The sequence below is a fragment of the Phycodurus eques genome, chromosome 13 (genome assembly GCF_024500275.1).
Source record: "Phycodurus eques isolate BA_2022a chromosome 13, UOR_Pequ_1.1, whole genome shotgun sequence".
In the NCBI taxonomy this organism is placed as follows: domain Eukaryota; kingdom Metazoa; phylum Chordata; class Actinopteri; order Syngnathiformes; family Syngnathidae; genus Phycodurus; species Phycodurus eques.
Genome location: NC_084537.1, coordinates 5,685,004 through 5,699,008, shown reverse-complemented (window position 1 = coordinate 5,699,008; position 14,005 = coordinate 5,685,004). Strand labels below are relative to the sequence as shown.

At 39.1% G+C, this 14,005-nt stretch overlaps 1 protein-coding gene across 4 annotated transcripts in view; it reads right to left on the bottom strand.

Moving 5' to 3' along the window:
- The window catches only part of LOC133411656 (uncharacterized), a 181,242-nt gene that overhangs the window by 135,467 nt on the left and 31,770 nt on the right, over positions 1-14,005 (bottom strand). Inside the window, exon 1 of one of the 4 annotated variants that reach the window (XM_061694258.1) lies at positions 11,995-12,074. The exons of the other annotated variants lie outside the window; for them this stretch is intronic. The gene's annotated coding sequence lies outside the window, so the exon portion shown is untranslated. Of the gene's footprint in view, positions 1-11,994; positions 12,075-14,005 lie in introns of those variants that run through there. 4 annotated transcript variants of the gene reach the window in all.

Sequence of the window (14,005 nt, the reverse complement as noted above, 5' to 3'; positions counted from 1 at the left end):
TTTCAAAGAAACAGTTAGATTAATAATATAGTTTGAATTACATTGGCCAGCATTTCTGATTCTGAAAGCCATGCGCAGATTAGATTGACATGGCAACACATAAATGCATAAATCTGATTGGACAAATCTGTACTGGAAGCAGTGCAGCCATTAGAAAATCTACAAAAGAAAGCGAATGGACTGTTGGGAATAAAGTACAGTAATACAATTTCAGGGAACAAATACTTGGAATTAGGTTGTATTGTGTGGGTTAGTCCTTCGGATAGTGTTTAGGGCTAATCAAGAAGGCATTGGTATGGCTGTGACCGTGCTACTGCTTAAATCTTAAATTGTTTTGAAAGACCAATTCTTTCTCTTCATGCCTTTTTTATTCTGGGGCTTCAGTTGCATGGCTCTACAGTTTTTACAGTACCAGAAAGTCCGCTCACTCTTTAAGGAGCACTTCAACTCTCTCTCAGTGTAGAAAAAATGTTTGTCTCCTGTGTCTTCTTTTGACTCCTACCTAAAAGCCCACATGTAATTGGTAAACCTGCCTGGGAGAAATGTTTCTGTACTTCATGGTCATGTGGTGTCTGTGTGTACACATACATACATCTGTGACAAGCTGACATCAGCTCAATACAAAAATAAAACTGGTTTAAAAATGGCTATATAAAGGACTCCTACAAAGAGGACAAACTGGTTAAAATATTTTACAAAAAAAAGGCCACTATAAATTATTACAGACATTCATGTCTATATCAATAAGCAGTCCCACCTTCTTTGACATCAACAGCACATCTAGTTATACTACCTGCCGGGTGTTAAAAAGACAAATATTCCTGACTAGGTAAGAACAATCACTCTTCTGCCTTGTCAATACAATGGTCTTGGAAATGTTGCCCTTCATTCTGTTTTTCCCACAACATGTTTGCCAGTTGGAAAAGGAAAACTCCACAACCACTGACATCAGACATTATGGAAATCCATGATTATTAACCCAAGGTACTGCATGTTTTTTTTTAAATCTATCAGTGGTTACAATTAGCGCATAGCTGACATCATCTCAACTTACTAACATTACTTGTTCCTTAATGCTACCATAAGCCAATGTAGAAACACTCAAACTGGACCTTGTGTCACAGCACAACAACAAATCCTATTGGTCTGGATCTGGATCAGGTTCTGGGTTCAAATCTCATCGTGCCTGTGAGGAGTTAGCATGTTCTCTACATGGTTTTCTCCAGGTAGTGCGCCTTCCTTCCGCATTCCAAAAGATGCATGGTGGGTTCTTGTCCAAGGGCAGCTGGTGTAGGCTCCAGCTCACCCTCACAATGCAGCATAGAAAATGTATGGATGGATTTTCTAGGGCCCCTGTCAGTCATGGGTCCTTAGAATAGTCATCACATCTCTAGCTCTTACGGCACCCCAGGTCTGCATAGTTTGAACTGAAACTGTTATGGTGCCACTTGTACTCAAGAGGCAGGACAGTCCCGTTCTGCGATGTTCAACCACCAAAGCTTTTGAATGTGGAAGGTCCACCACTTAATTTTCTGAACTATGCAAACAGTCCGCTGGTTTAAAGGAAGCCAAAGGGTGAAAAAGGACCTGTTCAAAAAAACCAAAAAAGTTTATCAATGATTTGTCTGAGTTATATATTGGTTGTACACTGCTACATTCAAGCGCCTCACACTGTGCATGCTGAATTATGTGCAGACATCCATACATGCTTGGGAGCTTGTTTTGTCACACCATTGAATCTTCCACATTACTGTCAGTCACAGTCTTCCTGGACTACACACCTGCCACGATTCTCCTCTAATTTTTGTCTTAATCTTAATTACATCACCTAAAAGGTGTGATGATTTATTGTCTGTCCACTTCAGCTGCAGTAATGATTTGTTTGTGTCTGCCTCCAGTCATTTTATTTCAGCTGAGCCTTGAATAGATAGAAACCAACTCTAAGAGATTTGCGGAGAGGCAGTCATCAACTGAAAACAGCCTATACTACGTGGGCAAAAAGCTCACTTGCTCTTTTTTTCACTATCCTATAACATTTGTGGAAGCATTGTTTATATTTGTCTCTTCTTCCTTGCTGGTTCAAAGAAGCACAAGATGGCTGTGGGTGTGTGTGGACGGAAGATTTCCGAACTGCATTTGCCTAACTCCGTGGTGTGTTGCGCGGTGATGTATGAGATCAAAGTTTGGCAGTGTTATAGCTTCCTGTTTTCTGCAGGGTGTATTCATGCATTTCTGATGTTCTGGAGCCAGTGCAGCAACGGGACTGTAAATGTGGCTTAATACATGAAGAACCCTAGAAACAAGTAATGCACACAGGACAGCCAGCAAGAGACTGTCACCTCGCGAGGTGACCTCCTCCTCAGTGTAGATGCGGTAATGAGCCCACCTCCAACACATGGGTGAGAGTTAAAGTCACACTCAAAGTTGTACCCTGGAAGCCCCTGATTCCAAGGCTTTAGGGATTTGGATAGCAGACATCACAAAGTGAAGACCGCAGGAGAAGAACCCCACTGCACCTCCCTCCACCTTCTGCTTTTGTCTCTAATATGGTGCTCAGATAACAGGGCCTCTGTGTTCAGAAAAGCCACGTGTTTCTTGCATAAAATCCACATCTAGGGCCGTGGAGAAGCTTACACTATAATCCTGCATGACGGATTGAGTCAAGCACTGCAGAGGTCTCCCTCTCTTTCTTCCCTTCCATGTTCTCCTATAGACACTTCAGTGCTAGCGCCAGGTTTTTGTGGGTATACGTTGGAAGGCATCAAAGTGCATGTATGGTGGAGGGCAACATACTGTAAACACTTGCTCACACATCTCTTCCAAGTGCGTGTATTCCTTCCCTCTCTCACTCTCCTTAAACATATTCAGCAGCCTATAGCTATTGAAATTTTTGCAGCTACACTCGAAAGACTGAATAAATAGATGTCAGTGGCAGGGAGTGGAAAATAGCCCCCCCACCCCTCCTTTTTGTTTTTTGTTTTTTGTTTTTTACAAGCTAACAAACAGAACGTAAAGGAGACTGTCACGCAGCCTTGGTCTGTACAAGAGAATAAATCCCAAATGAAAATATCCAAGGAGGTACGGAGATGACCTGGATTTTGTAGCTGCGCTTCTGTGGCATGGACACACTTTAGCACACTAGCAGAAATGGTGTCTGAGATCAAGGGCGTTGAAACAGTTGCAGAACACTGCTATTAGAACCCCTCTGTGCCCAATTTACTTGTGTGCTTATCTATCCATCTGTTCTCAAATTACCTCTTTCTTTCTTCCTTCCATCAACTGCATTTTTTCTACCTTTTTTCCCCCCTTTCTATTTCAAAATCTCCGCCTCTCTGTCACTTTAGGCATTAAGTATTCAAAGATCTTTCTGTTGCATGCAGTGGTAGTTATCACTCCATCTCGCTCTCTTCCTCACTCTATCTCACTAATCTTCCTGCCAAGAGTGAAGTGAGAATTAGTTTCTCACTCTCCCTCATCAATCTCTCACCCCGCCTTCCCCTTCCATCTACCTCCCGTCTCTTTGCTTGCCTCCGTCTTGCACTCCTCCAGATCATCCTCCAGCTGCTTTCTTGTCTCTTCTCTCACATCACTTCAAGCTACAGAGGACAATTCTGCTTTGCTCCTGTGTCTTTCTTCCCCTTTTCTGTACTTTCTCACGCCTCTCTTTTGTTTAGGCTGGTCTCACCCGCGATTGACTGGCAATCTATCGAGTGTGCACCATGCACAATAGAAATAAACTGAATGACAGTGACTCAAAATAGGCAACGAAGGCTGCAGCATTGAACGCTTGGCCACAAGCCACCAAGGACCGAACAAAACAAAGCTGTTTTCCATATTTAAAGTAAGAATAACAGCGATCCAATCAGAGCAAAGCTTATTTAGATATCAAATATTATTGTGAAATCCAGCTGTCTCAATTGCCAGGCATAAAAGACCAACTAGAATAGCTTGAAAAAGAGCAATTGGGCCAACCCAAATTATCCTGCAAACCCAATAAAAGGACATCAAAGATCATGAAAAAATATATATATTTTTTTTTATTTCATGGCATGGGACCTTTAAGTTTCCAGATTTAAAATATCATTAAATTGACCATTACAATCCTAAAATAGAAAGGAAAAATGTTTCCAAAAAATTGTCCTTTTTGATCTTTTCACATGTTGATGGCTCTTGGGGTATAGTTGTTCACCTCTACTTTTCAAAGCGCAAAAAAGGCCATGACCAGCTGCAGCAACTACAGTATGTCACAAAGTATTAAAGTAACACTGCAGTTTCACACTTTGATTGGAAGAATATATTAGCCACCTTTTCCATTTTACTATTTACTGTATATTTGGAAAAATGCCAGTGGATGGAGAGTAACTCATGAATATTCATTCCACTGTTTGTCATTATCATGGTGCCATGTAGGCCTAATGATGACAAAGAGACTGTACAAGCAAGCATAGGGAATTAAAGAAAACAAAACTTTAGGAGATTATTTCTCTTAAAATACTGAAGAGCATGAACAGCTCACAATGCAAGGACATATGAAACATTTAATGGCCACAAAATTAGGTACAACTGCTTGGGTCCAATAAAGAGTAGTACAGCAATACTAATGTTTGCATTGACAATGTCAGAGAGGTTAGGTTAATACATAGATGATAGAACATACAGTATCTATTGAGCAAAGCACTGAAACTGTTTGCGCCCTGCTCCAGTGTGTGCTAAAGTTTAATGTAAATGTTATATACGAGATGTACAAAGTGTAAAATTCTGCAGCCAATGAAGGTGATGGTTTTTAGTCTTCTACAGAAGAGCAATAAAATATTATATCACAGTGTGATGTAGTGCAGTTCTACACCACTGTATACAACGACTGCAATATAATTCATTCATTCATTTTCCGTACCGCTTATCCTCACCAATTGCACGACACATAGAAACAAACAACCATTCGTGCACACATTCACACCTATGGGCAATTTAGAGTCTTCAATTAACCTACCATGCATGTTTTTGTGGATGTGGGAGGAAACCGGAGTGCCAGGAGAAAACCCACACAGGCACGGGGAGAACATGCAAACTCTACACAGGCGAACCCTGGTCCTCAGAACTGCTGAGGCAGATGTGCTAACCAGTCACCCACCGCGCCGCCACAAAAGAACATATGTTTCAAAAAGTATGTTACCCAAAGCAAAAAAAAGTGTTCCTCTATTTTAAATATTCCAAATCCTGTGGGTTTTTTAAATAGTTCCGACGGCTTTAACACCCGATGCCAAAGCTTGCATCCAACCAACATTCCACCAGTATCCCATAAGTCCCCTTGCACTCATTTTGTTCTTTGAAGTATGCAGTTAATGTGCAAGGTGAAGGGAAACGAGAAAAAGTCAAGAGACACATGAGAGTGGTAGACGATAAGAGTCAGATAAAGGGAACAATAGGCATTAATGCAAACAGTAAACGATGGGAGGGGGCTGTGGTGAAGATTAGCTAGAGTGGGATAAACATATAAAGAGGCTGTGCACATGATGAGAAGCAACAAAGTTAACAGAAATTGGAGGAAAGCAGAAAAGACTGATGTTCGGTAATCCCAGTTCCACATCTTTCAATTCTCTTCCTCTTTGGGAAAAATAAGAAAAGGTGAGGAAGGAAAGTGGCTCATGGTAGAGCAAGAAAAAATGGGGATGAATCCGTTGCACTAAAATTGAAAAAGGCTGAATAGGCTGTAGATGAATGCTAGTGAGATTGTTGTTCATTAGGATTGGATCAGTGTTTATGAATACTGCATACTGATGAGTTGGGTTATTCAGTGTCAGAGGCTTCAAGTAATAGCGAAAGATAGTTTTTACTGCAGAAATCAACCGAGAGCTGGGTGCTAGTCATTAGCATGCATGAGAAATCACATTAATGGCGAGGAATGCTAATGAAAGTGATTGCCGTAATCACAGCAACGTGGGTCGAAGGAGAAAGACAGCAGGCGGTATCAGCTCACTTAGTAAAACTATACACTTTAAAAAAGAAAGGGGAGGGCAAAGTTAATATTTTTATTGACTCTTTGATGCAAATGCAAAACGCAAAAACATTGCATTTCTTCCCAAGGTGCCTACAATCGCCAGTGTCTGCATTTACAACGAAAGTCAATCTACTTTGATTTATGTTCTTCTTTGAGAACTTCAATGTCTGCTGTTGATTATTTTTTTTCTGTTCTGCCCATACTAGTGCAGCATTTTGAACTAACAAAGCCACTGAACCTGCCAAAGCAAACAGTCCAAAATACACTATGCAGTTATGCAGTTCCATTCCTACTGTGGCGACGGTAACCCGAATTTGTGCGTAAGTCGGAACTTACGCTAGCTACCTACAGTGGTAAAGTCAAAATTACAGTAACTATTTGTATGTATGGGCCAACATGGGAAATGAATCGGGCTTTCATTAAATCTAAAAAAACAAAAATCTAATACTGAAAAATACAGCACGATGTTAAAGGATCTGATAGGCTTAATCAGCATTGTGTCGTGTCCTCTATTAGTGGCTTAGGTGAAAATGACTTTTTTTTTTTTTTTTTTTAACAAAACATTGTGCACAGTGCAGGTTTAAGTCAAACTGACTACATCAATTAAAAATAATTTAAGTTTTTGAATTTTTGGATTTTAGATTTATGAAGTGGTGTGTTTGCAATCAATAATAATAATAATAATAATAAAATTGACTTTGTAGTCGTTGTTTGAAATCCACACATTTGCCGGTTAACTTGAAAACCAGTCATGTTGTTCATGTATGTTATGAAAACAATTTGACCTTACCATATCTTCTAACCACTTGAGAATAAAATATTTTTGTTCTTTTTCATGGCAAAATGCAACTGAACAGTTGTCAAAAACAACAACAAAAATTCCCATAAAAATATTTGAAAGGTTGTGGTTAATTGCCATAGTTAAACTACCACCATTATAGAAGCCTTATGAACTGTACAATTTAATTTTAAAATTCTAAGCAACCAGCCAAAAACATAACTGTGTTAATTCTCCTTTTAACACTGCTTTTGAGGAGTTAATGTTTTGATGCTGTCCTGAGATCTTGCAAAATATTTCTGGTGTTTTCATAACACATAATGACAGTTCGACCCAAATTTTTGTGTGACTCTTTGGGCAAGGACATTTTGGTTGAATTCCAAATTGTCTGGCCATTGAGTCGTTCAAATTTTGAGGTACCAATATAGAATTTTTTTTTTAATGCAGCATGGTTGCAAGCTCTTGCTGCTCCAAATACAATTTTTATTGTGTGTCTTTATCTGGTGTGTGTATAAATTATGTAAGTGATTTGACAACAGCTACCCTAATAACAAATAAATTGCTAATTGCATTCCTGGCGGGATTCTGGAGGTAGACTATATCCATAATCAAGCCAATTAACCTGTACTCGTCTACTGGGACTTAGCTCTGGGGGGATGACTGTAGTTAAACACTGTAACATACTACAGTCAGGCTAGCAGAGGGCATCTGTTCAACAAATCAGCAAAGCCACTGTATGTAATCACATTTCACACCACACTAATCACTTCAGCCTAATGCATCACCCCTATGAAAACAACCTTATGTACTCAGGGATTGAGGGGGAGGATGGGGGAGGTGGATGAAGAGAGAAAGGAAGGAAAAGTGTACAGGGTGTGGCGATTAAAAAAAATAATAATAAATTTTTTAAAAAAAATTATATATATATATATATATATATATATATATATATATATATTTTATATATATATATATATATATATATATATATATATATATATATCTTGAAAATCCTGTGAATGACCAAACCCAAACAAGCCACTACTTTTCCGGCTCCCCCTTCTCCCCACCAATTTGAGAGCAGAATTCTCAGAACCCCTAATCCTTCTCCCGATAGCAACGCCCCACATGGAGAGGGAGACATCGACACCATCAGAGCTGACGAGGAAAAGCGATCTCCGCAGAAAGAGGAGCGAGCCATGGAGGGGAGTTTTGTAGAAAATGAACCCAGCCTGTTGCTAACATCAAATTCCCCTTTAATTAAAAGTCAAAATCCCCCTCACTTTAAACCCTTACTTTATAATTAAGACTATGATCTTCCTCCTCCCCCTCCCCCACTCAAAAAGAAAAACACTTAAAAACTTTGCCAATTTTACTTAAAAACTCATTAATTAAAAATTGCCAATGAACAGTGCTGCAATATTAAGGCAGAACCCCACTTTGCTCATTAGCCGCTGGTTAATTGATCCTAACGGCTATGTTTACCAAAGGGACGCTAAAGACGAAAACATTATCATTTTACCTCATCTAATTGCAGTGGTTATAGGATGCCAAAAGGGATTTTCTGTATGGCTGAGATCACAGGCAAAGTGGATTTCAGATGATCCGCTGTGGTTTTGTCTCCAAGGCTTCACAGTCGTTTTATAGCATTTATGAAAGGTAATGGGATATTCAATATTACACACAGCACCTAAACAATTTAGCTAGGGAATAACACAAAGTGGGTAAAGCACCACAATCAGGAGACGACGTAATTTCCATAAATGCCCTCGGTGAAATGTAAAATGATGAAACGTCTTGTACAACAATGTCCGACCCCGCTAGTACAATACATTAGAAAAAGACCCAAGATAAGCAATGGAGAGCTCGTTGGCACAAATCAAATACCCACTTTACGGCAGAAGGTTACCATTCATCTTGTTAACACTTTTCCTTGCCTTTCCTTCACTTGACTTTCTCATGCGTTATAAATAGAGATGTGGCATGTTTGTTTCATGATTGACTCAATGGTTTGCCATTTGTCAGACAACAAAGCCACTGCTTCCCCTAATGTATGCACATTTTTTCTTGCCTAGCCGTAATGGGATCAAGAACACAACATTGTCACAGTGCTAAAACATTACTACCTGCAAGAGGTTGTGCAAGACTTTCTATCAAGACTTTCTAAATGTGGGAATTTTCATCCATTTATCTAGCTTGAAAACATTTGTGAGGCTCTCTGATTTTGGGAGCTACATTTTCAACTGAAAACAAAATACGTAATAGTAAGAATAGCAGTGTAATTGTAGGGTTGCAACAGGCACTTTGAAAGCATCTGCTACCTTTCTCACTCACCCTCTATCACTCTCCTGTACTACCCCTCATTTAAGAATTTTAAAGAGACAGTGTAAAAAGACGGAGAGGAGATGGAAAAAAGGCAAGCTGAGTACCTACGTGCCGTTTTAAAAGATTTTATGTTCTGTTATCAGCGTTCAGTCAAGACGGCAAGAAGCACAAAATAGTTCCAATTCGGCTACAGTTTGAGATCATCAGTTAACCTGCTGATGACATCTGCCCAGCGTCATCTTTCTCACATTTTCATGAAATTTCTCTGTCAACTTACCACATTTCACCATCCACTTGCCTTTCAGAATGCATTCCCACTTTGTTTTAAAAAGCTGTATTTCAAACAGTTGGTCCAGATATTTTCACCCCTATTAACAGTAGGCTTTACACGATCAGGATTTTTGGGGCCGAGTTTAAAAAAAACGATACCCGATCACCGATCTGATCACAAGATGGAGCAATGTGTCTATTTAAATGACCTGTTCATTTACTGTATATATTTGTGTACTTAATTGCTCAAAAAATTATATTTACAATAAATAATGTATCTTTGTTTATCTATTTATGCCAGTGAGGCATAGTGACAGCCAGAACAAATGAATGGTCTTCTATTAGATGGCAGGAAGTACATACAGTAATTAATGTATCCACTTTTTGTGACATTTTTGTTTGTCGGTGTGCTGTGAGATTTTTCAATCGTAAAATATGTTCCTTGGCTCCATAAAGGTTGCAAATCACTGCTCTAGTCAGATCGTGTATTCTAATCAGTCAGGTCAAACCAACATTACAACATGACAGAAATAATGGGTTCTAACTTACTGTAATGAAATTATTGTAATTAAATTGCTTCACCCACACCGAAACTTTAGAGCATGAGTCGACAGAACGGCAGCATGTTTACGTACAACCGATAGTGCTAGCACTAGCTTGCTAGGCTATATACGTTTTTGTTGCCTGCTTGCATGCCGTATCGTATTAAAAGTATGTGAACATACCTCAAGTAAGCCTTAAAAGAACACCCTCTCCTGTCCTGAGCACCGGTGACCACCAACACACGTTTTTCCTCATTTTGTCCTTCTAATACAGTCGGCGCGATCCACTCTTGTTGTCATCGCCACGGTAACGAGTGTATCCGGTCGCTTTTGAGTTGACAAGATCAAGCCCAATGATCGTAAAAAAACAGGATGCGGTGGTATCGGAATACAAGATTTTATTGCAGTATCCTGACATAGTGCAATCATGAAAGAGCAAATTTGTCTTGTACTCTGATCCGGGCATTACGTGTTGTCTGTTGGGACGTGACAAGGCTAAAAATAAACTAGCTTTTGGATTCAAATATACTGTGCACGATAGCGACGCAGAGTAAATGTCTTTTGCGGAACCGATCAATGATGTCATTGATCGGATCGGCGATGTCCCACTATCCCAAACTTGGTGCCAAAAGAAAAATGATATACCGTCATTTCTCGTGTATAATGCGAACCCATGTATAATACGCACCCCCAAAGTTGACCTCAAAATTCTGGAAAACCCTTCTATGTATGTATAATTACTTTTTACAATGCATGATTTTGCTTCTACCCATTTGATCAAAACATGAAGTATTATCTGTATTTTATTAGTTTTTTCAACGAATCAGTTAAGCAATTTATTCAAACACCTAATTATTTTTATTTACTTGCTCTTATTTTAAAATTCACAGCCCTATTGTTATTTAGTAAATGAGAAAACACACAGTTGTGCTCATATGTTTGATTACCCAGGCAGAATTTGTAAGATGTGTACAATCCTTTAAAGAAAACATAGGATCAGGCGAAACACATTTAATTTAATTTTAATAGGATTCAAATTAAACTGTCCAGCATTTCAGAAAAGCATTATCATTAACATAACCACAAAGAAATGAATGAAGGCTGTTGTTCAGTCATTAGTTATTAGTCATTCAGTTAAAAAAAAAAATATTTCACAAATCATCGGCAAACCCAGTCTCCAAAGACTGCAGTTAGTCCAAAATACTGCTGCCAGCTTTTAACAAGCACTAAGAGAAGAGACCACCTCACACCGCTCCTTGTTGCCCTTCACTGGTTATCTGTGAGTTTTAGAATTGATTTTAAGATTGGGCTGTTTTTAAGGCTTTGAATGGTCTTATATCTGTGATCGATTTACTCCCTATGAGCCTGATCGCTGCCTGATATCCTCCGACAGGGCCCACCTTAAGGTTCCAAACTGTTTTATTGTTAAGCACTTTTTAACTTGTTTTTGAAAAATGTGATATAAATAAAGTTATTATTATTATTATTATTAGCCAACCCTCTCAGACTAATGGCTGCCTTATGTGAATGTAGGGAAGTGTGGTATGATGCCACAAACAAACCACAACATTTCAACTCTGACTTGTTGTGGCTCACTTTCTCATTACCAAACACGAGCGAGAATAACAGTAAAAAAATTTTTTTTAAAAAGGCTCAATATCGGTAGCCACAGGGAGCATTACAGTACCACAGGTTAGAGGGTACAAATACGAAAAGTAACTGGAAGCATAGAATTATCCAAATGTCTTGTCGAGATGAGAAATCAAGATTCAGAGGGCGCAACCCATTTGCCGGCTTTACTAAGGAATGACTCAATACTGTGAAATGTAAAATAAAGTCAATTAAATGAACTGCGCGGGATCATGGGAATGGCCCGCCAAATTCAATTTAGTTGTACAGATTTCAAGACTGTGATATGTTATCAGCTGTATCCATCATTGGTCCAACGCTGAATCATATGTTTCCCAAACAGCTATAAATTCAGTCAAACATTTTTATAAATTAACTTTCTTATGTCCCCCTTTCCATCAACAATTTAGGACTTTTCTTTCCCTCTAACTTCATGTCATCACCTCCCGCACCTTGGCTGGGGTGGATGGCTGCTGATGAAGGGTTGCTCTCAGAGGACAAGAAGCCAGTGTATCAATGTGTCTTTTGGTCATCTCACCGTGAAGCCTGCAATGAAAAATTGAGAGCATCTCCTGCTCTGGTCACCAGAGAGTTTCCCTCTGTCATTAAAACACCTCGGAGCAGCTCCATGCTCATGTCTCCCCTCCCCCCAGTCTTCAATTGTAGATATCATTGACCAGATTAACATTCATCCCCATATCATTGGACTTTTCCTTGCTTTCATTCCTTCATCAAAGTCCCAATCTCCATTTTCTTCTCATTTCCACTTCTTTTATTACCTATTTTCCTCATTTGTCTGGCAGACTGTCGTTTGACCCTGATTAATGTATTCCTTCTCCCACAATGGAATGCAAAGGACACAGCAAAGATGCCAAAATTGATGTTTCTCTGTTAAGATATATATTTTCCCCTGGCTTTTTAATACCCACAGAGAAAGAAGGGTCCACCAGGAAAGCATTCTGTGTTATTAACGTGAGTGATATCATTAGCGTGTTCTGCAGATTTGTCACATTGTGAGCATGTTCTAAATCTGCCGTGACAATTTGATCACTAGCTTTGGATTAGAGCCATCCATCCATCCATCCACCCATACACAAACAACCAACAAACAGTCATTACCCTGGAACAAGGTAGTTAGAGTTTGTCACTTTGGCTTTGTTTATTTGCAGTCTACTGTTCTGTTTACAAAAGTGAAAAGCTGCACCGGCTTGTTTGTCCGACCCAATTGTAGCACTCTGCAACCAATGGCCTTAACACAAACACAAACGACAGGGCTCTCCATCAGCCAGATAATAGCTTGTGCCACAAATTCTACAATCTTATTATTAAAACATAAATCTATGTAAACACTACGCCTAACTCAATAACAAAAATCATAATGTGGGGTACACAGGGGATGATGTAATATGATAAGAGATTTGGGAATCGGACCATTTGCATTTAATAGAGGGCAAAATTCATGATCTAAAAGGTATCATCATTTTCACAAAAATCCAATGGGTTTTTGATCAACTAGCCTACAACAAAGTTTCATGTAAATTGGTGTTCGACTAACAAACAAACCTCAACCAAAACAATGCCCCTTTAATCGGGCTAAAAATATAGAACATTCAAAAACTCTGTTTTTAATTATTTATGAAACGTATAAAGTGATGGATTCCGTCAAATGGTATTCAATGTACCACTTGTGAGTGTCAGAGCCTGTAATGTCAACCCCAATCTGACCCAGATTCCACTTTATTTAACTCTTCTTTATGCTAGATAAATTTGCTATTTATTGCGCTTGCATTGGATGTTATTACATCAGAATCAGAATCATCTTTATTTGCCAAGTATGTCCAAAACACACAAGGAATTTGTCTCCGGTAGTTGGAGCCGCTCTAGTACAACAGACAGTCAATTTACAGAACACTTTGGGGACATAAAGACATTGACAAAAAACAATTGTGCAAAAAGATGCAGAGTCCCCTAGCACTTAGAGCAGTTCGAACGACTAATATTGCAATAGTCCGGTGCAATGACCATTGTGCAAAGGGCGCTGAGACTTCAAGGAGTGTATGCGGTTTAAAGTGACGAGTAGTGCGATCATCTGGGACAATGTCGGTTGTGCAAATATTACAGATACTCCTCAAACAGTGTGCAAATGGAGCAGATGCTACTCTGGCATGAGTGGCCAGTGTATGCAAATAGTGCAGCATGGCGAGACAACTACAGTGAGTGCACGATTTAGTGCATTGTGATTTATTAGAAAGGAATCTAAATTACTTTTGTCATTTTAGCTATTGTGATCATTTTTTCATCTGCTCATTGATGTTATAGGTGACAACCAACGATTAAACCTTGACAGAGGTCTGTGTGCTCTCTTAAGTGCTCCTCACAAACTCCTGTTTAAAGTGTTTTAAACTTTTAAAGACTTCATTCTCAAGGTAAACCTTAACTTACTTTTTCTTCAAGTGCAGTTGT